Genomic DNA, 22,281 nt, shown 5'->3' with positions numbered 1-22,281 from the left:
ATGTCAGAGGGTTGGGATTTGAACCTCTGACTCCAATGCTCTTCTGCCTTTCTCAACACTCTAGAAGTATTTTCAAGGACGCGTAAGGATAGGGTGTTTTCCACGATGTATCGTAATGGTCATTCCAGCTGTGAAATGGGGCAAAAAACATTGTAGATAAAACAAACATGCATTTAGGGAGCTGCAAGTTTTTATAGTTTGGTTTAAAAATATGTTTTGCAGATTTATTCGCTGCCTGTCTTCTTTAAGGAGACAGCAGCCCTCTCAGCTCAAATGATACTTTGGCAGTGTAGGGGTTTGAACTAATTTTGACTGTTCTTTCATGCAGAAAGTACCTAACATTGAGTCAGGGAGCCAGAAATTTTCTAACTGGAAGAGGAGCTCTGCTCTGAAGGAGTTATTTCCACTGTGGACTTTCTTCCTCAACCTTTACCCTCACACATCTCACAGTGTGATTTCTGCTTTAAAATATTTGAGTCAGTTGAGCTTCTCTTCCTCCTTAGTGAGCAGGTAGATCTCTCTGCCAGGAAGTTAATTAATTGATCCTGGCATTTACGTGCCCCCCCAATCCTGGCTCCAACCTTCCTTTTCAGGCTTATCTCCCACTAGTCTTCCATATAGCCTCTTTTCCAGACAAGCCATACTACTCATCAATCCCATACTAATCCATCTCCCCTCTCTCCTCCTTGGGGCATGCTGGCACTCTCTCCCTGCTTCTCCCCCAACATCTTTGACTCCTGAATTTCATTAGTAAGTCAAGTTTACTTATGTGCCAAGCACTGTGCTAGGGATACAAAAAAAGGCAAAAAACACAGTCTCTCCCCTTAAGGAGAGACTAATGGGGGAGACCATATTCCAAAAGTCTTAGTGCAGTTAATTAGTTTAATTTATTATTATATATTAATTAGTATGTTAGCTTAACATGGTGCTAAGAGTTTTGGAGCACTGTGTGCTCCAATCATATATATTATATATTATGTTATATATTAATTATTATGTTAGCTTAATACTATACTAAGATGTGTGTGTGTGTGTGTGTGTGTGTGTGTTTGTGTTTGTACTTAAAAGATACTAACAGAAATTAGGTGGCACGGGGGATAGATCATTAAGCCTGAATTCAGGAAGACAAAGTCACTTAACCTCCCTCAGCCTCAGCTTTTTCATCTGTAAAATGGTTATAATAATAACACCTACCTCCCCAGGGTTGTTCTGAGGATCAAATGAGATAATATTTGTAAAATATTTTTGTAAACCTTAGAGCACTATATAAATACTAGCTATTTTATTATTATTATTATCATCATCATCATTGTACAGAAGAGATGGAAGATTACCTTAATTGGGAACACTCGAGCAGCTGGAAGGAAGCCAGCAATGTGCAGGAGGTGAGGGAGAACAGTGTTATACATATGAGGGACAGCCTGTGTAGATGCATGAGGAGAAGCGATGGAGTATGGTGTGGAAGGAATAGCCTGCCTGGATCACAAAGTATGTGGAGAAAAGTAAAATGTAAAAAGTCCAGAAAGGTAGGAAAGGGCCGGGTTATGAAATGCTTTAAATGTCAAATACAGGACTTTATAACAGGTAGTCACTGGAGTTTGAATGATGAGATGTGATGATGAGATGTGACATGGTCAAACCCAACTCACAGGCTTTTTGTTTCATTGAAACCTTAAGAACTCCCAGTAGCTGAGAGTGAACTCTCCCCCCTGAAATTTAGTATGCTAGTTGGGGGTTTACCTTTACATCCTTGTTAGGATCCTAAATTGAGCTGGAACAGTGCCTTAGAGGTCATCTAATAACACTCCCTCATTTTATAGAGGAAATGACTAAAGTAGATAGAGAGAGGTATTAAGAGACTTGTTTGGGGTGAGATAGGAAGTTAATAGAGTAGAGATGCTTTTCACATTCTATCTTCTCTTCTGAGTTTTCACAAATTTCCTCATGCATCACCTTTCTTTTTCCTCTCACATCCCCAAGTTCTTATCTCCTTGAAGTTGGGGAACTATCTTGGTTCATCTTTGCATTCTCAGTTCCCCTAATACTGCCCTACTTATAGTAGGAGCTTAAAGAATTGAAAATTAATTCATTTTTAAAATTTTGGTTTGTTACTCTTTTCTTGGAAAGAATAATATCTCCTGCTCTTCTTTACCGCCTTTGAATGATTCTGGAGTTGTCTGAGCATTTTTCTTCTTGCCATGAATTTCATAGTTAAAAATCACTATTTGTCTGGGCAGCTATTTGGTCTGTAGCAAGTGGTTCATAGTTACTGTTTACAAAGCATTTTTTTTAATCAATTGGTGAAGGTTTAGGTGTCAAGAAGGAAGGAATTGGAATTTGGATGGAGTGCTTACCTCACCCTTCCCTCCTGGTCAACCCCTCAGTTACGCTTGTTGCTTTTCATTCTTCATTGGTTTTCTAATTAGTCTGTATCTTTCAGCTTATAAACAGTCCCCTGACCCCGTTCAGTATTCTTAATGTACTTTCATCAGAATCATTTTAATTGTTGAGAAAGATATTATTGAGAGTAAATTCAAAGAGGCTGTTATGCTGCTAGTGATGCATTGTTTTAATAGTTCTGGTGAATTAATGAAAAATAATTACAATAAATTTCTTTAGGCAAAGCCGTGAGGAAGATTTGAATTGGTGCATTGATATGGTCGGGGCATAGTGTATAAAAATAAGGGAGAGATGCATGGGAATATTTATATGAAATAATACAAGGTGACATAAGGAAAACCAGGAAAACAATATACACAGTGACTTCAACAATATAAATGGAAAGAATAATAATAAAAGAAACCAAAGCTGAACACTGTGTAATATAATGTTCAAGTTTGGCCATGAAAAAAGAGAGGAGAAAATGCAAGTGCCTCTTCTTTTTGCAGCGGTGGGTCACTCTAATGCTTTTTCTCTCTTTTTTGTTAGAAGGGATTGCTTTCTGGGGAGAGGAAGAGGTATAATTGGAAATGAAGGTCATTAAAAACATATGTACATATATATACACATGTATACACACACACACACAGACACACACACACAAACACACATATATTCCGAGTCTTTCCCTCCCTCCAGTCCCTCCCCCACCCATTAAGAAGGCAAGAAATGTAACCCATTATATATATGAAGTCATGCAAAACAGGAAATGAAGGTGATATAAAAGCAAAAGATAAATACAAATTTTTTTTAAAAATTAAGGACACCGTATTAAATTCAATTCAGTAAACATTTATTAAGCACCAACTATTATGCTAGGTTCTGGGGATACAGATTAGAAAAAGAAGGTCCTTGCCTTCAGGGAGTTTACAATCTAATAGTTGAAACTGGACTTCTGCCCTCAGTGAAGGAAAACTTTGAGAGGAATTTATGACTCTACCCTTCAGCCCTCTAATCTGAGGAGAGAGGAGGCTATGGGAGATGGTATCCAAGGCTTAGAGATGAGATTAGAAGCGACCAGTTTATCAGTTTATCGTGGGAAGGCCAGCTTGTCCTATGGTTCACTGTTGGAAACTGATTTTTATCAGTCAAAATGACATTAAATAAGAGGTATTACCATCTACTTTGCCTCTACACTGTAAGGACCATGAGACCTTTCTGTTTGACTTGTAGCTGAAATTTTCCATAGGTGGTGTCTTCACCATTAGAATATGAGCTCCCAGAGAGAATGAGCCTTACTTTTCTGTCTGTTATCTACAGTACTTAGCACTGGGCTTTTCACATAGCAAGCACTTAAAAAATTCTTTATTCCTTTATTCATTCATCTTGGGGGAGGAGGAGGTGCTGGTTGAGAAAGACTGGTTGACTTGGAAGAAATAATAGCTTTATTCCTCAAGTTCTGGGGGGTCTAGCTCAGGTATTACTGACCACAGTCATGCAGTTTCAGGAGAAACAGTTTAAATTGCTTGTTTTTTGTGCAGCATCATGGTCCTAATTAGCCCCTTGGCATGATTGAGAAGGAGCATCATTCTGCTGCCAGGCCGAGGGTGAAGGAGGATGCCAGGTTTTGCGCTATGCTTGGCAGCAAGGATCTCCTAAAACCCCTCCCTTGCTGAAGACCTTCTCTCTACCAAATGCAACCTTTGCTTGTATTCTTCCTTAGTCCTGATCTAAACTGGGTTCTCCCCATCCTGGTTGAGTGAGTGGAATACAGAACAGAGAGCCTGCTGTTGTATTATAAAGTTTGTTACTGCACGTGCCCCAAATCTGGGGCATTTACCCACATGTATAACCAGGTATTCTGTGTGTACACAAATGTGTATATACACATCCCAGCACTTATATTTATGGATATAGACACACACAAAATCTGGAACATATGGTAGGGGCAGGGAAGGAAAGAATAAGCATTTATATGGCACCGTACAAAACACTTTACAAATGTTATCTCATTTTTATCATCACAATAACTCTGTAAGATAAGTGCTATTATTACTCCTATTTTACAGTTGAGGAAACTGAGGCAAAAAGAGTGCTCCGGGTCACACAGCTAGTAAGTATCTGAGGTTGGATTTGAATTTTCTGACTCCAGGAAGTGCTCTATCCACTGTACCATCTAGCTGCTTTCTGGAATACCTTAGTTGAAACATATTGAAACAATTCTAAGCCCATTCATTGTCCACCTTGCTCAAAGAGAAGATTCTGTAGGACCTGTCACACCTGGACAGTGATGGGTACAGGCTTGGGGCCAACCAGCTCCTGGGACCTTAAGTGGGAAGGGTGCAAAGCCCTACTCTGCATCACTTGGAATGTAATTCAAATGAGGCCTAGTCCTGTTCATTATTTCAGTTCATCAGAAAGCAAAGTAAATAAGGGAAAGGATCATATGCATGCTGGAAATCGAGTCTCAATTTCAGGTTATCACCACTCTGGGAACTAAGTGCCCAGTACTTGGTAGTAGATAATGGTGATTGTCTTTTAAGGACAAAGCTATTTATTCTCCTTCGAGCTACTAAATATTTCAGCTATCATCCTTTGCCCTGCCACCCTCAAACTTTAGTTCCTTTGAAATCTTTTGTTTTGCTGTTCATGAATGCTTTTGGTGCTTCAGAGATACCATGATTTCATTGGCTTGTGTACCCTTTCCACAGATGCAGGTGGTAAGTCTTCTTTGCATTAGGAGACAGTCTTCATGATTGCTGTGGCCGAAAGAATTATCAACGGGTTGGCCAACCCACTGGAAGTGCCCCTGCCAGGCTGGTCCTTGGATGATAGGAACATAGTCAATAGCCAGGTCCTAACCTTTTAGTTAGGGTAAGGCATTGTCTAAGGGAAGTAGGGTCACCTTCATGCTGTGCTAAAACATATACGACCTTAGTATGTGCATATGTACATATATACATTTAATGTATGTGTAGGTATATGCCGATGTGTACATATAGAAGTATCTATATAGATAGCTCTAATGAGATCTCTGTATGTATATACAGCTATAGGATACACAGTTTTCTATATATATAGTTCTAAAGATACCTATGTATTTTTGTGTGTTTATATGGTAATATGTGTAGGCATTTATATAGATATATCTATATACTTCTGGATATATATATATGTACACACACATATATATATATCTAGGTATCTATATCTTTGTGTGTGTATATATGTATATACAGGTATAGAAATACTTATGTGTACACATAACATCTGTAGGTGTGTATATACACATGTATAGGTATGTGTATGTATATGTATATATAAACACATACCTGTAGATGTGTATGTATACTTAAGTATCTCTATACTTCTATATACATACATAGGTATCTTTATAGGCATCTTATAAATAGCAATAAAGATACCTGTGTATCTATATCTATATACACATATATACCTATAGGTTAATAGATATTTATATCTATACATACTATACATGCATGAAAGAAAGAAGGGAAGGGAGGAAGGAAAAAAAGAAAGAATCAGTGATGCCAAGGAGAATAAATAGCTTTGTTCTTAAAAGACAAATACCATTATATACTACCAAATGAGTATTTTCCTTTTAATGATACTACCTTCCTTTTTAAAGTCAACTAGGATATTGTCTTGCTTCCTCCCCATAGGAGTTTCCTATTTAGTACCTAGAGTGGTGGTAACCTGATACTGAGCCTTGTTTTTCAACATGCATGTGACCCTTTCTATTACTTACTGCTTCTTGATGAACCAAAATTTTATATATGTGTGTGTGTGCATGTGTGTGTATATGTATGTATGTGTATATATACACTTATGTACATGTGTACCTCTACCAATGTGGGTCAACATCTTCTCTGCAACTTATGACCTTAGAGAGTCTGCCTAGAGCAGAGATGTTAAACATGTCTGCCAGCATTTCCAGTTCCCCCCAACCAGATTAATGTAATTGGGAAATATTCAACAAAATAAAAATACAGTATAACATAGATAATGTTAATTTGTGGTTTTCTGAGTCATTCTGTGACCAGCAGAGATCTATTTTTATTTGAGTTTAACACTACTGGATTGTAGAGGATGGAGTCAGGAAGAACTGGGTTCCAATCCTACCTCAGTCAGTCAGTAAACATTTATTTAGGGCCTACTATGTGTCAGGCACTATGCTCAGACTGGTGATACAAATATAAATAAAAAGATGGTTTCTGCTCTGAAAGAGCTTACAGTCTAATGAGGTAAGACCATAACTAAAGGAAGCTTAAAAGCTTCAGGTGGGGATATGGGGCAGAGGGGCAGGTAACCTCAGTCATCTACTGACAATGTGACCCCAGCAAGTCATTTAACTGCTCAATGTCTTCTGGCAATTCTCAGTCTCTAAGTGGAATGAGTGGAGGGGATTTCTATAATGGGAATTTCTAAAATTGATAAAGTCACAGACTGAGAGCACCCCTTCCCTATCCCAAATCCTTAAAATGGCCTTGGAAAAATAGGGAATTGGAAAGGAAATGTGTGGTCCCCATCTATTCTCTCACATTCTGAGCCCCTGTCTTGCCAAAGAAAGACCAGGCACCACTGATTCCTCTTGGTTTTCTTACTTCTAAGTTCTTACTGTTCTAGAAACCAATTCTCCCTCTTCTCCTCACCAACCCTGAAATCCAGTTTCTACTTTTTCCTACCCTTTTTTTTTCTTTTTTTTAAAGCATGTATGAAGCAATAATTCGTAGGGTATCTGAATTAAGGACTTCTCTGACAAAACCCGTTCCTCCTCACTCCTACTCCCTCTGATGAACCTTAGGTCTTCAGAATCTAATAGCATCTTGCTAAATCTCCTCCATTCTCTCCTCCCTTTCGCTTAAATGATTCCAGAAATGCTTGGTTTGTCAGTATAGAAGCAGTTGTAATTATAAGTCATTTACCCTGAATTGCTTACTAGTTATACCTAATTATGATGTTAGCACAATAATGATTATGCATAACCTTCAATATGTGTCAACCTGGTTCAAAGTTTTATCTTATTGCAACACTCAGTTCAATTCAGGTTTTCTCAGTCTTTTTAGTTGGGTCTTAAAACATGATGAGGAATTCCTGACTGCCCCCAACTCCTATCCCTGCTTCCCCTCCCTCCTCTGCAGTGGTCAGATATTAAATGTATGGCTTCAGGCAGAACTGTTTTCCATATAATATCTAGCAATCTGTCTTTGTTTGGAAGATGGCCATGGTTCATACCGGAGATGCTTAGGGTCAGGTAGTGCTGCCAGGAAGTTAGGCAGAGCAGATAGTGATTGAGGTGGGCAGATTAGTAGAGAGTGTTTCCAAATCTCTTTTATTTGCAAGCCAGATTGACAGAAAACGTCCTTTTGTATTTGCTTTTGGTGATTGCCAGCCTCTCTTAATAGAATACTCCTCAAATACATCCAGTGTGTATTTAGTTTATTTATATATTTATTTTTAGAGCTCAGGGACTTTTGGAATAATTCCTTCCATAGATTATTAACTACCTATCATGGAAACTTTGGGCTTTAGCCCTAAACTATCTGCATTTGACCTGGAGTGCATAGTGGCTATTTGGGAAATTCTGAGCTTTTCCAATAAATATACTTTTATCCTATTCTTTTTACCATTTCCCTAGGATCATAGATTTAGAGCTAAATGGTAATTCAGAGGCCATCTCAGCTAACACTCTAATTTTTATAGAGGAAGAAACTGAAGCTCAGTGCATTTAATCATTAACTTTCTTTTTGAACTAAGAAATTTTGTATTAATTCTACTTCTTCAGAAAAACCACTCCATTTCCTCTGTCATTTTCACTGTCTCCCTTTCAGTTGTGTCCCTTTCTATTTTACAAGGCGCATCTACTGTACTAAAGTTGTATTGGGAGGTATTATGAACCTGAATGAGGGCAAAAAGTGATTAGAACATTAGCATAACCCCAACTCGGATCACCTCCTAGAATATGGCATCCTCATTAAGCTATCATTGTAATGAACCCTTTAGATTATCAGATTGTCAAGAGAGTTATGGGTGGTATCCCCAGAACCTGGCAAATGGTAGGCACTTAATAAATATTTCTTGATAGACTGGTTTGGTTCATTTAGGATTCAAGTAGCAGGACAAGGATAGAGGAACACCCCCTATTAAACTTACCTGTCCTGTGCTCACTTCAGCAGCACATATACTAAAATTGAAATGATACACAAAGATTAGCATGGCCCCTGCACAAGGATGATATGCAAATTTGGAAAGTATTCCTTATTTAAAAATAAAATAAATAAATAAACTTACCCATCTAGTGTCCTATTCCTTCGGAGTTCTGCTTATCCATGGGAATAGGCTACAAATGGATTAATTTCACTTCTTCTAGGTAACTTCATTGTGTTTAATAGGAGTCCTGTGGAAGAGCAATGACTTAACCAGAAATATTGGGAAATGAAGGGAATTTCAGGTACCTGAGTAGGTTAGGAGAAGGGATATTTTTGGCCAGAGAGGTCCCTTTCTGAGCAAGTCTTTCCTCCACTCTGGGCCCATGTTTTTCCATTTGTAAAGTGTTGTGTTGGGTCAAGATAACTTCTAAGGTCCATTCTAGTTCATCCTTTTTGAGGTGCAGCATCATATAGTCAAGGGTAATCATACAGCATTTGTGTATATGTTTGCTAGTCTTCTGTTCATCTCTAATAACTTTCTTGATGCTTTGCATTTTGTTGCTTCCAAGTGAAGAGTCTTCACTGATACTGTGTTCTAGCTCTAAAAGACTATGCCAGCAGAATACAAATACTGGCAAACCCTGCCAAGCTCTGAGTATGGACCTGGTAAAGGAGTTAGAGCTGTGATCTGAGAACCAGTCCAGCTCAATTCAGAAAGGCTCATGCCCAGAAGATTGGCCACAAGGGGAGGAATTTTCCTACTCACACCAAACTACGGAGGCCACTTAATGTGCTTGGTGTAGATGCAAACTTAGTCATTTTGGAGGTAAAGGAAAAAATACAGAAAGAACTTCCCAGGAAGTGTCACAGCATGATATAGTGGAAAGAGGACTAGCTCTGGGATTAAATGACAGGAGGTTCAAATCCTACTTCTGATGTCTGGGGCTTATGTGGCATCAGGCCAGTCATCCTCTCTGGGTCTCATTTTTACCCCTTGTAAAAGAAGAGGGAAAGACTAGGTAATCTCAAAGGTCCTGACGGGTTATAAATCTATCTTTCTATCTATCTATCATCTATCTAAAATATATAAATATATTATATATAAATATATATGTAAAGTATTATTAGTTGCGTTACCTCGGCAAATTGTTTCATGTTCTTGGGCCTCATTTTCTCTTTCTATAAAACCAGAACAAATTATCTCTAAAGTCCCTTCCAGTCTTACCTGTGTATTATGGGGTTTGAATCTAGCATCTTTATTGGGTGGCTTTATTATCAGAAAGATCCGAACCAAACATTAAGTTGTTAAACAGAAGAAAAAAAATCTAATTTCTGTTGTCATGGTACCAATAACCTCTTGCAGCATTTATTATGAACATTTTAACTAACATAAAATTTTGTACATTCAGCCCATCACCATAGGACTTAATCATTCAGTAAAGCAAATTAGATTCTGAATAGTTAATTTCTGCTTTTCCATTTGCAAATGGGTTTAAAGTTCTGTTGATAGTTAGAATTTGAGAACTAATTAAAATGCTTTTCTTACCTGTTTAACAAATTGGTCTTCCTACTCTGTTCTTCCTTTATTGTACTTGGTTAAGTTACAAATAGTGGTGGAACATTAGAAGCTTAATGGAGGGATAGAGGAAACTAGCAAAGCAAACTAATTAGGATTTATATGGCTCAGCTTTTATGCAACATGCTAATAATGTTACAAAGCTTTATCCAAATGATGCTGCACATGCTTTAGATTGTTTTGAAATGCTGGAAGGGGGTGGGGCAGCTAATGTTTTTGTTTGTCAACTGAGGAAGGCTGTCTAGTTGTCTAGGGGTTAATGCACAACATGTTGCAATTTTTTTCCCCCAAATGTCTGGAAGGCTGTAAGGAATTGTACTTGCCAAATTTTTCACATTCACAGAAATACTCTGTGGCTTTGAATGTAAATTCAGGAACTCAATATGTTCGAGTACAAGGGAAAGATGGTGTTTACAGATTTTCAATGATACTAAGCTTGGGAACTAAGTTTGGATACTTGTCTTACAGGTAATTTCCAATGAGCATCTGTTTGAAACTATATTCTACTATAGGAACATCTGCATTTGGACTTGAGATTTTTCAAATGGAATCTTTCTTTAAAAAGAGCTTCTTCATTTTTTGGGGGGCGGGATTTAGGAAAAGGGAGAAACTTGGATATCAAAGATAGCCTTGGACTGTATTGCAAACCTAAGAAGTTTGGCTCAGGTTTTTATAGCTAAATTTAAATCCTTTGGACTACCTGGAACCAATGTAGTACAGTGGAAAGACCATTGTATTTGGTATTAGAGGATTTGGATTTGAATCCTAGCCATGAACTGGATATGTTACCTCCATAACCTTAGGCCAGTGACTTAAATTCCCTAGGCCTCTGTTTCATCCTCAGTACAATAAGGGAGTTGGCTGGACATATAAGAGCCCTTCTAGCCTTGATCTAAGATCTTATGACTTATAGGTCCCAAATATAAAGTCCTTTGTTAGTTCTGAGTAGAGCTAACATGAAATTACTGCAGGTAGTATGCAGTTATGCCTGGAAAAAAAGTGGCATGATAGCTACTTCACTCCCTATTCCTTTCCCTAAGATTTAACTCCTTTCCTGGGGATTGGGGAATGCAGGTCATGGCATTAAATTATGACTCAAGATAGGGCATCCCAAAGATGGATTTGGTCTATAACAGCTTGTGGTTCTGTCCATCTCCATAGCAGAGAACCAGGAGAAGGGGACTAGGCTAGTTCTGGTTCTGTATCAGGTAAACTCTTTGGTCTAGGGCATTCTTAGCCTGCCTTCCCCACTTTCCAGGTAAAAAACTAGGGCAGACTGAAGACTGCCCCAACTTCTTGAGTGAAATGGAATAGCAAAGTACTTAAAGCCTTAACAGTGACATCTAACACTAATGCACTGTTGGTGGAGTTGTGAACTGATCCAACCATTTTGGAGAGCAATTTGGAACTATGCCCAAAGGGCTATACAACTGTGCATATCCTTTGATCCAGCAATACACTGCTAGGTCTATATCCCAAACACACTAAAAAAAGAAAAGGACCTATTTGTACAAAAAGATTTATAGCAGTTCTTTTAGTGGTGGCTAAGAACTAGAAATGAAAGGGATGATGAGGCAGCTAGGTGGTGCAGTGGATAGAGCACCGGCCCTGGAGTCAGGAGGACCTGAGTTCAAATCCGGCCTCAGACACTTGACACTCAGTAGCTGTGTGACTCTGGGCAAGTCACTTAACCCTATTGCCTAGCAAAATACAAAAAAAAGAAAAAAAAAGAAATCGCAGGGATGCCCATCAACTGGGGAATTGCTAAACCAGCTGTGGTATATGATTGTAATGGAATATTATTGTGCTATAAGAAATGACAAGCAGGATGATTTCAGAAAAATCTGGAAAGACTTAAATAAACTGACGCAAAGTGAAGTGAATAGAACTAGGAGAATGTTATATACAGTAACAGCAGTACTGAGTAATGGAGAACTATGAAGGAGTTAGCATTCTTAGCTCAGCAATACAATGATCTAAGCCAATCCCAAAGGACTAATGATGAAGCATTCCATCTGCCTCCAGAGGAAGAACTGATATTATTTGGATGGAAGTATGCTATTTTTCACTTTATTGCTTTCATTTTTTCTTTTATTTGATCCTTCTTGTACAAAATGACTAATATGGAAATATTTTACATGATTGCATATATATAACCTATATCTGATTGCTTACCACCTCAGGGTGGGAGGAGGGGGGGAAGAGAGAGAGAGTTTAAACAAAGTTTAAAAAATTATTTTAACACGTAATTGGGGAGAAAATAAAATATATATAAATAAATGAGGACAATTGCCCTTTAATTAAAAAAATGACATCCAATTCAAGTTATAATTTATTTCTCAGCACTGCTAGGTTCTAAATCAATCAATGACCACTCATTAAGTTCCTACTATACAGTATATGCCAGGGACCATTTTGGCATTGTTTTTAGTCATCACCCATAAAACAAAGGTGCTGCAGTTACAAATACAAGAATGAAAGAGTCCCTCCCATCAAGGAATTTAGATTATATAGTAAGAGACAGCTGAATGGATAAGTACATACCAGGTAATTTTGAGGGGAAGACATGAGCAGCTTAGAGAGATTAAGAAAGCCCTCAGGTAGTGAGGTCTTTGAATTTGGATTGAGCTTTGAAGGCAACTGGGAGTTCTGAGGGGCAGAAATGACAAAGGGATGCATGTTAGTCATGGGAAACTTCTGTACAAAGGCATGGACATAGGATGTCACGCATGAGGAAGAGCAGGAAGGTTGGTTTAGCTAACTGCACAGTGTGTGAAAGAGAGTGATGTATCATAAGCCTGGAAAGATGGGTTGGAGCCAGGTTGCATTTGATATTATACTGCCCCTGGAGTTTATTGAGCAGATGAATAATATGGGGCCTGTGTGATACTTTGGCAGCCATAAATGATGGATTGGACAGGAAGAGAGCCTGGAGGCAGGGATACCACAGGGAAGACGAGGACTTGACCTAGCATTTAGTCATGTGAACAGATAGTGTGGATAGAAAGGGCTGGATGCCAGATAGGATCAACAAGATTTGGCATTTGATTGATATGTGTTAAGGAAGAAGGAGGAGTCTAAAATGACTCCAGCATTGTGAAGATGAGTGATTAGAAGAGAGATTTCCCCAATGGAAATAGAGAAATGAACTGTGTCAAAGTGGGGGGACAAGAGTAACTTTGACTTAAACTTTTTGGGCAAATAATCTGTGACCCTAAGACATTCCAACTAATGTATTTAATTTATTAGAAAGTGTTTGTTAATTTCACACTGAATCCTGTTACTCCTCCTAAAAAGGCATTCAAATGAAACTGACTTGGTTAGGCCAGAAATAAGGAATTTTTTGTTCTTGTTCAGTCATTTCAGTCATGTCCAACTCTTGTTTTGGGGTTTTCTTGGCAAGGATACTGGAGTGGTTTGCCATTTCCTTCTCTCACTCATTTTACAGATGAGGAAACTGAGGCAAACAGAATTAAATGATTTGCCCAGGGTCACACAACTATTGGTGTCTGAGGCCAGATTTGAACTCAGGAAGATGTCTTCCTGACTCTAAGCCTAGAGAACTCTACCTACTGTGCCACCTAGCCACCCAGAGATAGGGAAAGCCAGGCTTATTTCAACCAGGGGGTATTGGTTGATAATGAATAAAGAAGCCAGACCTGACATGGACTAGTAAGAAATGCTCCATGCAATATGTGTACGTTATAGTAGTGAGAAATAAAAGACATTTTCCTATATGGTTGCAGTTGACTCTTTAATTAAAACAAAAGATAAAATATAGTTTGTGTATTGATGGAATATAGATTTTAGACTAACTGACTTCAAGGCAGTGAAGGAAGGCTGCGGTCATGATTTTGGAGAAAGGGGAGCAACAATTCTCAGAATATCCCCACTTTTCAGGTATTGTTGAAAAAGTGTTAATGGCTGCATGAAACCACCTAAATTGACAAAGGTGGCACATTGGATCAACTGCCTGACTTGAAGAACTGCCTGGAAGATCAGAGTTCAATCCTGTCTCAGCCACTTATAATTCATGTGACCCTAGACAATTCTCTCAACATCAGTCTCAGTTTCCTCATCTGTAAAAAGGGGATGATAGTTTCGTAGAGTTTTTGTGAGAATCAAATCAAATAATATAACAACATAATATAAAACATAAGTGCTTTACAAACCTTAAAGTGCTATATAAGTTATTATAATTATCATCATGATGTGCTTAAATATAAGGATTTGTCTCTTACTATAGCATAATGCATAAGTATAAATACTTTATACACCTTAAGTGTTTAAGTACGTAAGTGTTATTATTATCATCATCCTCACTGTCATCAGTTACTGAGATAGGATCACTGAATCACAGATTTAAAGGTGGGAGATACCTTAAAAACTTTCCTAGTGCAACCCTCTCATTTTATACATGTGACTTGTACAGAGTCACACAAGATTCAAACCCAGGTTCTCTGAGTCTAAATTCAGGACTCTTTCCATGTTGCCACATTGTTCACAGCTGGTCCAAAGAATTTAAAATCAGTTACCTATGGACAAAAGAAAATCATGTTAATATTTCCTAGTCCTCATTTTTTGTGTATAGGAGGCTTCTGGAGATGGAACATACCTGGGGAGCTTGGAAATGAACTTCTTATCTCAGATTCCAATCCAGTTTTCTGTCCTGAGAAGTTTTAAGACAACTGTTCTTAAAGGGGGACAAACAAAAGTGTTAGTCCTACTAACAGAAACGTTAGCCCTCAGAACATTCTTTTGGTAACCTTTAGTTGGTTAGTGGCAAGCGAAGGTTGTACATGTAGCAAGAATGCCATTACGAGTTGGTCCTTGAAGCACTTTTCATCCTAGAATTTTGATGGGACATGATTTTGTATATCTGATTTAAAGAAGCTCCAGAATTTCAGACTACCCTGAAGGACCAAGCATATTTCTGCATCAATTGGTCCTTCTAGTATAAGTAGCAAGTGAAATGAGGTAAAGATGAAGTGCCTTGTTGAAGCTTAATGTCTGTAAGGAACTAGAAAATGCAAGGTTCTCAGGATAGGTGGGGGATGCAGTACCTCTTTGCCTGCCATTAAGGTTCTCTCTTTGCAAGGTCTGGGAAGAAAGCCCAGTTTCATAGACTCAGTCACCAGCTCTGTGAGATTATATTCCCTCCTCAGCTAAGATAGTATTCTTGACTGCCTCTGCAATTTCCTGGGCTTTTAGCAATTGTTGACAGTGTGTGAAGACTCTATTACTTGAAATGTATTATCAGGTCTTCCTGGATGGTAAAATAAGGAACGTTCACAATTGGTTGTAGGACTGTAGGGGTTCAGTAGAGGGAGAGGAGGGAAAGGGCCGAATGGGGGAAGTATTCCGATAATCTCTGGCTCCAGACTTAAAATGATAGCAATTCAGATCCCAGCCAGTCAATAGGAATCATATTCCCTGTCTTAAAGTGTTCAGGTAAGAGGATCGTTTTCCCCCGTCTAAAACCTTTCATGGTAACGGGATGCACGGTGACCATATTTTCTTGGTTTTTGTTTATGAACTTGTATAGATCTAAATCTATAACTAGTAATGATAATTAGTAAGCACTTGTAATTTAGGTTTAATTGTAAAGGATGTCTGCTCTTGAACTTGGGAGTTATGAGCTGCAGTGGGCTAAGATGATTGTTTATCTGTATTGCCTGGCACCACCAATATGGAGAGCCCCTGGGAGTAGCGGGGAGGGAGAGAGTGGCTACCCACCTAGGTTGGAAATAGAGCAGGTCAGAGTTTCTCTACAGATCTGTATTGGGATCTAGCCTATGATTGCTGTACTTCTAGCATTGGCAAGACAAGGAAATAGAGTCTCCAAAAAAAATCTGTAATATTGTAATAGTTTTGTTTGTTTAGAAAATGTATGTGCAGCATATGTGAAGTAAAAAGGTAGCTCCTATGAGAGTTAATAAATAAGGTCCTAAAAAGTGTGTGTGTAGGGGGGGGGGGAATAGATTTTATTTCTTTGAGTATATTTTAGTGTGTGATAGTCAGACCTCAACCAAAAGTACCAATGAGGCAGGATCTAAAGAGGCTGCCCTAGGGTTTGATTATAGAAGGTAGATGTAAAATGTTATTGATTTGTCAGGAAGGGGATAGGGAGTTGTGAGTCAAGGGAGGAGAAGGAGGTAGATGGGAAACCATTCCAGAATGTCCTGATGATGGACCCCGGAGCCAGGGCACTGGCAGAGCAGAAAATCAATGGAAAAGAGGTAGAGGCAGAATAAAGGACAGGGAAAGGAATGAAGGGGTCAGAGGCTACAGGCAGGATGAATGAATGATTAAAGACTGAAGGCTTAAGTGTTGAGGGGAAAAGAGGGGCATAAAAGGGAAAAGATAATGAGAAGCTGCCATTTATACAGGACTTTTAAAACAATGTATGTTGTCATTTAGACCTTACCTTCATACCACTTTGAAATGAGCCTTAAAGTGAGGGTTTTACAAATGAGGGAACTGAGGTCTCAAGACATTAAGTGACTTATCCATAGCCACACAGCTAGTAAGTAACAGAGACAAAATTCAAACTGGTCTCTCTGGAGTCCAAATCTAACACTGCCTCTCACAGATAGAGAGAGGAAATAAGCATTTCTGTAGCACCTACTGTGTGCCAGGACTGTGCCAAGTGCTTTTTACAAATATCTGATATGATCCTCACAACAGCCCTTCGGGGTAGGTGCTATTATTAGCCTCTCCATTTTTTACAGTTGAGGAAACTGAAGCAGAGGTAAAGTGATTCACCCAGGGTCACAAAACTCGTGTCTGAAGTCACATTTGAATTCAGGTCTTTCTGACTCCAGTCGACGGCTCTATCCACTGCATCACCAGCTTTCTCTAGAGTACTAGAAGAGAGATTGCCCAGGCTATTAAGGGAAGGCCTAGAAACCTTGGCTTTCAGGGTATAGAAGCATTGAAGTTATCTAGTACAACCATATCTGAAGAATGCATCCAACATGCTAGTGGTCAGAACCATTTCCACATGGCAGCCAATTCCTCCTTTAAACAATTTATTGGGGATTACGTCCACTCATTGCTTTCTGAGCTCTGGTCCTGAGGTGTCCACGTGCTTGTTACATGTCTCTATTTGGAGGTTTTACCATCATGTCAAATGCAACCTATCCACAAGAAAAATTATTGTTTTCTTCCCAAAATTTCTCCTTTCCTCTTTTCCCAATTTCCCGTTTTGTGTGGCTGTCACCACCATTTCCCCCAGTCAGCCAGACTCAAAATCTTCAAGTCTCCATTGATTGTTCCCTCCCCCTCTTTACATACATCCAGTTGGTTGCTGAAGCTTTTGGATTCTGTCTCTGAAATATTTATTTTCTGGCCCTTTCTTTCTGTTCCACTGTCTGTTTTCATTCCCTGTCACCTGGACTGCTGCACTGCAATACCCTCCTGGCTGATCTCCTATTCTCAGGCCTTCCTCTTCTCAAGTCCATCCTAGCCATGGCTGCCATAGTCCCTGCCCCCAAACCTTTCATTTTTCCCCTTTCAAACCAAAAAGAATACAAATCATGCTTAGTTCTGCAGAAAGGAAAACATAAATATTGTTATATAATCTGGAGTATTATTTGTTCATTAATATTATTAGGGATGAGACCTGGGAGTGTGATTGACAGAATTCCTGGGTGAGGAGATCCCTGTCTACCCAGGCAAGTTTGTATCTTCTCTGGAATTGCACTGAGTCACACAGCCCCGATGGATAGAGTCCAGGTTGCTGTTGCTCATAATCATGATAATAATCACTTGAGATATTGAGCCCAAATTACTAGGGCTTTATTCTTTTTTGTTTCTGTCACATCAGACAATTAAAAATAAGTCAACAACCACTTATTAAGTGCGTACAAAACAAACAGAGTAGAAACTTTTTTGGCTGGTTTGTGAGATTGCCCAATCTGATTCCTATTTACCTTTCTTTCTTTAGACACTGCTTCCTTGAATGCAGTCTTTGTTTTAGCTGAGTCAGGGTGGTTGGTCAGTCCTTCCTAATGTGAACCTCCCATCTCTGGATGTGGAATAACATCTGTACCTTTTTGGATCCTTCTCTTACTTCAAGACCCAGCTCAGGTGTTTCCTCTTATTCTTTCAGGCTTTGTGTGTTGATCTTTATGTTAATCCTACCTCTGTGGGTCACTTACTTTATTTTAACAACCACCGTCATCATCATCATCATCATCATCATCATCATCATCATTCCAGGTGTTCCAGAAGTCTTAGTGCAGTTTTAAGCTGTAATAACTTCCAAAGTATAAATGCAACAAACTTAAAAAGTTTTTTGAAAGTTTGATTATTTAAATTTCCTTTATACTTAGTTTTGTGAATTTTGAATAATTTCTAATTTTAGTTTTAATAAGACATGACTCAATGTCATTATGCATTACATGTGCGATAATTTTTAGATAACACTTTATTAGAGTAATCAGTCAGCATGAGGGAGGTGTTCTGATCTGTCTCCATTAGACTTTTGATTCATGTCAGAATGCTTCTGTGTGCATCAAAACCTCATTCTTTGGCTGATCTTCAGGCTGGGATTACAAATGCAATCGTTTCAGGAACTGATGAAAGCTCAAAAATTGACTGGAATGAGATAGATAATCTAGATAGAGATTACCTAATACTTAATCTATAACACAAAACAGTGGCCATGTTGAATTTTAATAAGAAGCATATCCATGTTTAAACACTTTGAATAATTAACCTTTCAGATCTTGGATTTTTGGTTGGGTGGTTTTTTTTTGGGAGGTGGGGAGGCAGTTTATAGCCTTTACATTTCCAAAGTTATTGAAGCTTTAAACTGTACTGAGATTTTTGGGACATCCTATAGTTTCTGTGGCTCTTGATGGTTTAACAAACCACTTTATGTTACACATAATGTCTTAGTGGGCCCTCACAATGATTCTGTTGAATAGGCAGTACAACGATCGTCCCCATTTTATAGATGAGGAAACTGAGGCTCCAAAAGTTTGTAACTTGCCAATGTTACATAAGTTGCCAAAGTTAATAAGTGGAAGAAACTCCTGGCTTACTGATTCTAAACATGGAGCTCTCACTGGCTGCTTCATCCTTGTGAATTGATCTAAATGTATATTTATCTCCTGCAGTACTAAGTTGTAGACTCCTTGAGGGCAGGGCCTGGCTTTTCATCTTTGTCCTGACTGTGCATTCATTGTACATAAGTGGAGGTGATTGTTGAAAGGAATGGCTTAATATTCTGGCATCTGGTGATCCATGGAAAGTCTCATTACTCTTCAGAGCAGCCCTTCAGATGTTTGCAGACAGCCACAGTGCTCTCTCTCCCACCTCCTGAGTCTTTTCTTCAGCTCATAGTTGGCAGGAAAGGAAAGAAAGGGGCATATCCACTACTCTGACCAAAAGCAGTCTACATATCTTCATTACTGTGGAAAATAACACAAAGGAAATGATAGGGGCTAAGCCAAATCTGTTAACTGGTTATAGAATACCTTTTATTTTTCTCTACTTAATTCAGTTCTTTCCATTTGGTTCTCCATGAGAAAATGCTTTATGAAAGAGAAACACTTGACCCTTTGGAGTTTTCAGGCTGATACAGAAATGAATCAGGGGAAATAGCTTACTTTTGTTTGTCTGAAGATAAGAGGAAGATAAATAATGGGAAACAGAATTAGATCGGCCAATTTGTAAGGTTTATGGCTTGAGCCTTATCCTGGCTGTGCTGCCAGTAGGTGTGGCAGATGGAGTGCTGGACTGGAAACCCTAAGACCTGGTTTTTGAATCCATGCCCTGATACCCTGTAGCTCCATGATCTTGGACAGATTACTAGTTGGTGTGGTGGATAGAGTGCTGGCCCTGGAATTAGGAGCACCTGAGTTCAAAAGCGACACTTACTAGTTGTGTGACCCCAGGGAAGTCACCAAACCTCTTTGCTGCAGTTTCTCCATCTGTAGAATGGGAATAATAATAACACTTACCTACCTCCTGGTATTATTGTGAGGCTCAAATGAGATACATTTTTGAAGCACTTTGCAAACTGTAAAACACAAAAGAGTTATATAAATACTTCTTATTATTTTAGGTTCTCTGAGTCTCAATTCTCTCATCTATAAGATAGGGGTTAATAGCACCATGTACCTTAATAATACTGTGCTTTTGTATGGAAAGTACTCTGTAAACCTGATAACACCACAGAAACATGAGCTGTTGTTATTACTCAACTACATTATGTGCCTATTTAATCTGAAATGGGAACAAAAGAAAGGGTTTTTAAAGAGTTGTTATAGGGGCAACTAGGTGGCACAGTGGATACAGCACTGGCCCTGGATTCAGGAGGACCGGAGTTCAAATCCAGCCTCAGACACATAACACTTACTAGCTGTGTGACCCTGGGCAAGTCACTTAACCCCATTGCCTAGCCAAAAAAAGATGAGTTATTATAGACCTCTTTTATTCCCCCCATGTAGCTAAGCAGAATTTATTACTAGCCATATATGATATACATGTATTCTATGTTTTGTATCTCATATATATATATATTATGTACATATATGTATTTGTGTATTACAAATATATGCCTGAAGAGGTTTGGGGTGAAGGTGAGGGGTACAGTTTTGGGGTGCTGGGACCCTGAGAATGCCAAGGCAGAGTCACCAGGAATGAATTCACACGTTCAAACCACCTTTCAGTGAAGAGACAATTTATTGTAATGCCAGTAGAAGTGGTCAAAGTTCCTTTTTGGGGAGCTTGCATCCTAATGGGGGTGAATCTAGAACTCATATAGAAAAGGGGCATAGGAAAGGAATGCCAGGAATGTTAATTAGATCATTTAAGTGTCCAGGTGTCTTTGGAAACTGTGGATGGGAAAGTGTAGGGAGTATAGCGGACATTGAGGGAGAAAAGACAGTGTTTTGTTTAGCTGCCAGAGACAGGATCCTTGGGCAAGCATCCTGGAAAGAGTCCTTGGGTCAGTATCCCTGTCTCTGTCCTCATAAGAGAATTACAGAGTCAGGCCTGCAACAAGGGAACATTTTCTCACAAGGGGAGGGGGTCTGGGTTACTTAGAGCTTTTTGGGGTCCAGGTCCCACCACCCCATCGCGTCCACACATGTATTAAAATCAGGAATTGAGAATGATAGCATTTAAGGCCCAACTTCTAAGGAACAATTCAAGTGGTTTGTGTATTTTTTTGAAGGGGGTGGGGGAGATGGACAGGCCTGAAAGAAAACAAAAGGTCAAGTAGATAAAACATATTACTTATCCCTAAAGCAATTTTAATAATAAATCTTTTCTTCCCTCAATTTTTTGTCCTTTGTTTATTCCTCTTCCTTCACCACTGCGTTCCTCTTCTGGAGAAACCTCCACATTGAGTCTGGCTCTCCTGATGGGTGATTGACTGCCTACGCCATTATTTCAGGAAGGGTCCCAAGCATGCTTCCCATCTCTTGTGACTGGACTCTTCTCCTTCCTTCTCTTCCCCCTCAACTGTAGCTTTGCCCCTAGCAGTTATCTTTTTACTCTTCTTCTCCCCTTCCCCTTTTTTTTGTTATCTTCCTCCATGAAGAATGTAAGTTGCTATCTTAGATAGTAATATCTCTAACAAAGAGGTCAGCTTCATCTATACTTTTCATTGTCAAAAAAATTTTACTACCAAAGGTAGAAATCATACAGAAGAAACAGAATTATGTTCTAGGACATGAATCCTTTGGGGGGGGGGTTGAGGGAAGGTCCTCCTTCCCATCTAGCCAAGGGAGGTTATGGATTCCAAGGCTATCAGCTCCCAACTTGGAATTAGAATGACTTTGGTTAAAATCCTGCTTCACATACTTACTGTGTGACCCTGAGCAATTCACTTAACCTTATGGTGCCTCAGTTTCCTTATTTGAAAAATGAAAAGGTTGGATTTGATGACCTCCAAGGTACCTTCCATGGACCTACTCCTGGGTAGGAATCTAACTTTAACAGAATTTGAGGTGGAAGGGACCTCTGAAGTCCTGCTTAAGAAGCCTTTATCTGAAAAGGAATGTCTTATATGATATTGTTGACAAATGGTCATTCAGTTTCCCCTTGAAGACTTCCAATGAAAGCTTGCTTCACATGGTCAGGAAGGTTTACTTATATTGAGCCCATATTTAAAACTTCCCATTTTTCAATGTTCCATCC

General features: G+C 38.9%; 1 protein-coding gene and 1 non-coding gene across 3 annotated transcripts in view; both read left to right on the top strand.

Annotated features, from left to right (window-relative positions):
* The window catches only part of GALNT7 (polypeptide N-acetylgalactosaminyltransferase 7), a 172,372-nt gene that overhangs the window by 21,948 nt on the left and 128,143 nt on the right, over positions 1-22,281 (top strand). The gene's annotated exons all lie outside the window — the stretch shown is intronic.
* LOC114024600 lies at positions 8,561-8,666 on the top strand. Its single transcript, XR_003566927.1, has one exon. It is a non-coding gene; the product is annotated as a U6 spliceosomal RNA (small nuclear RNA).

The sequence above is a fragment of the Vombatus ursinus genome, unplaced genomic scaffold (genome assembly GCF_900497805.2).
Source record: "Vombatus ursinus unplaced genomic scaffold, bare-nosed wombat genome assembly UNPS02014821.1, whole genome shotgun sequence".
In the NCBI taxonomy this organism is placed as follows: domain Eukaryota; kingdom Metazoa; phylum Chordata; class Mammalia; order Diprotodontia; family Vombatidae; genus Vombatus; species Vombatus ursinus.
The sequence above is the reverse complement of the archived record's forward strand: the minus strand, read 5'-3'. Positions and strand labels throughout refer to the sequence as shown.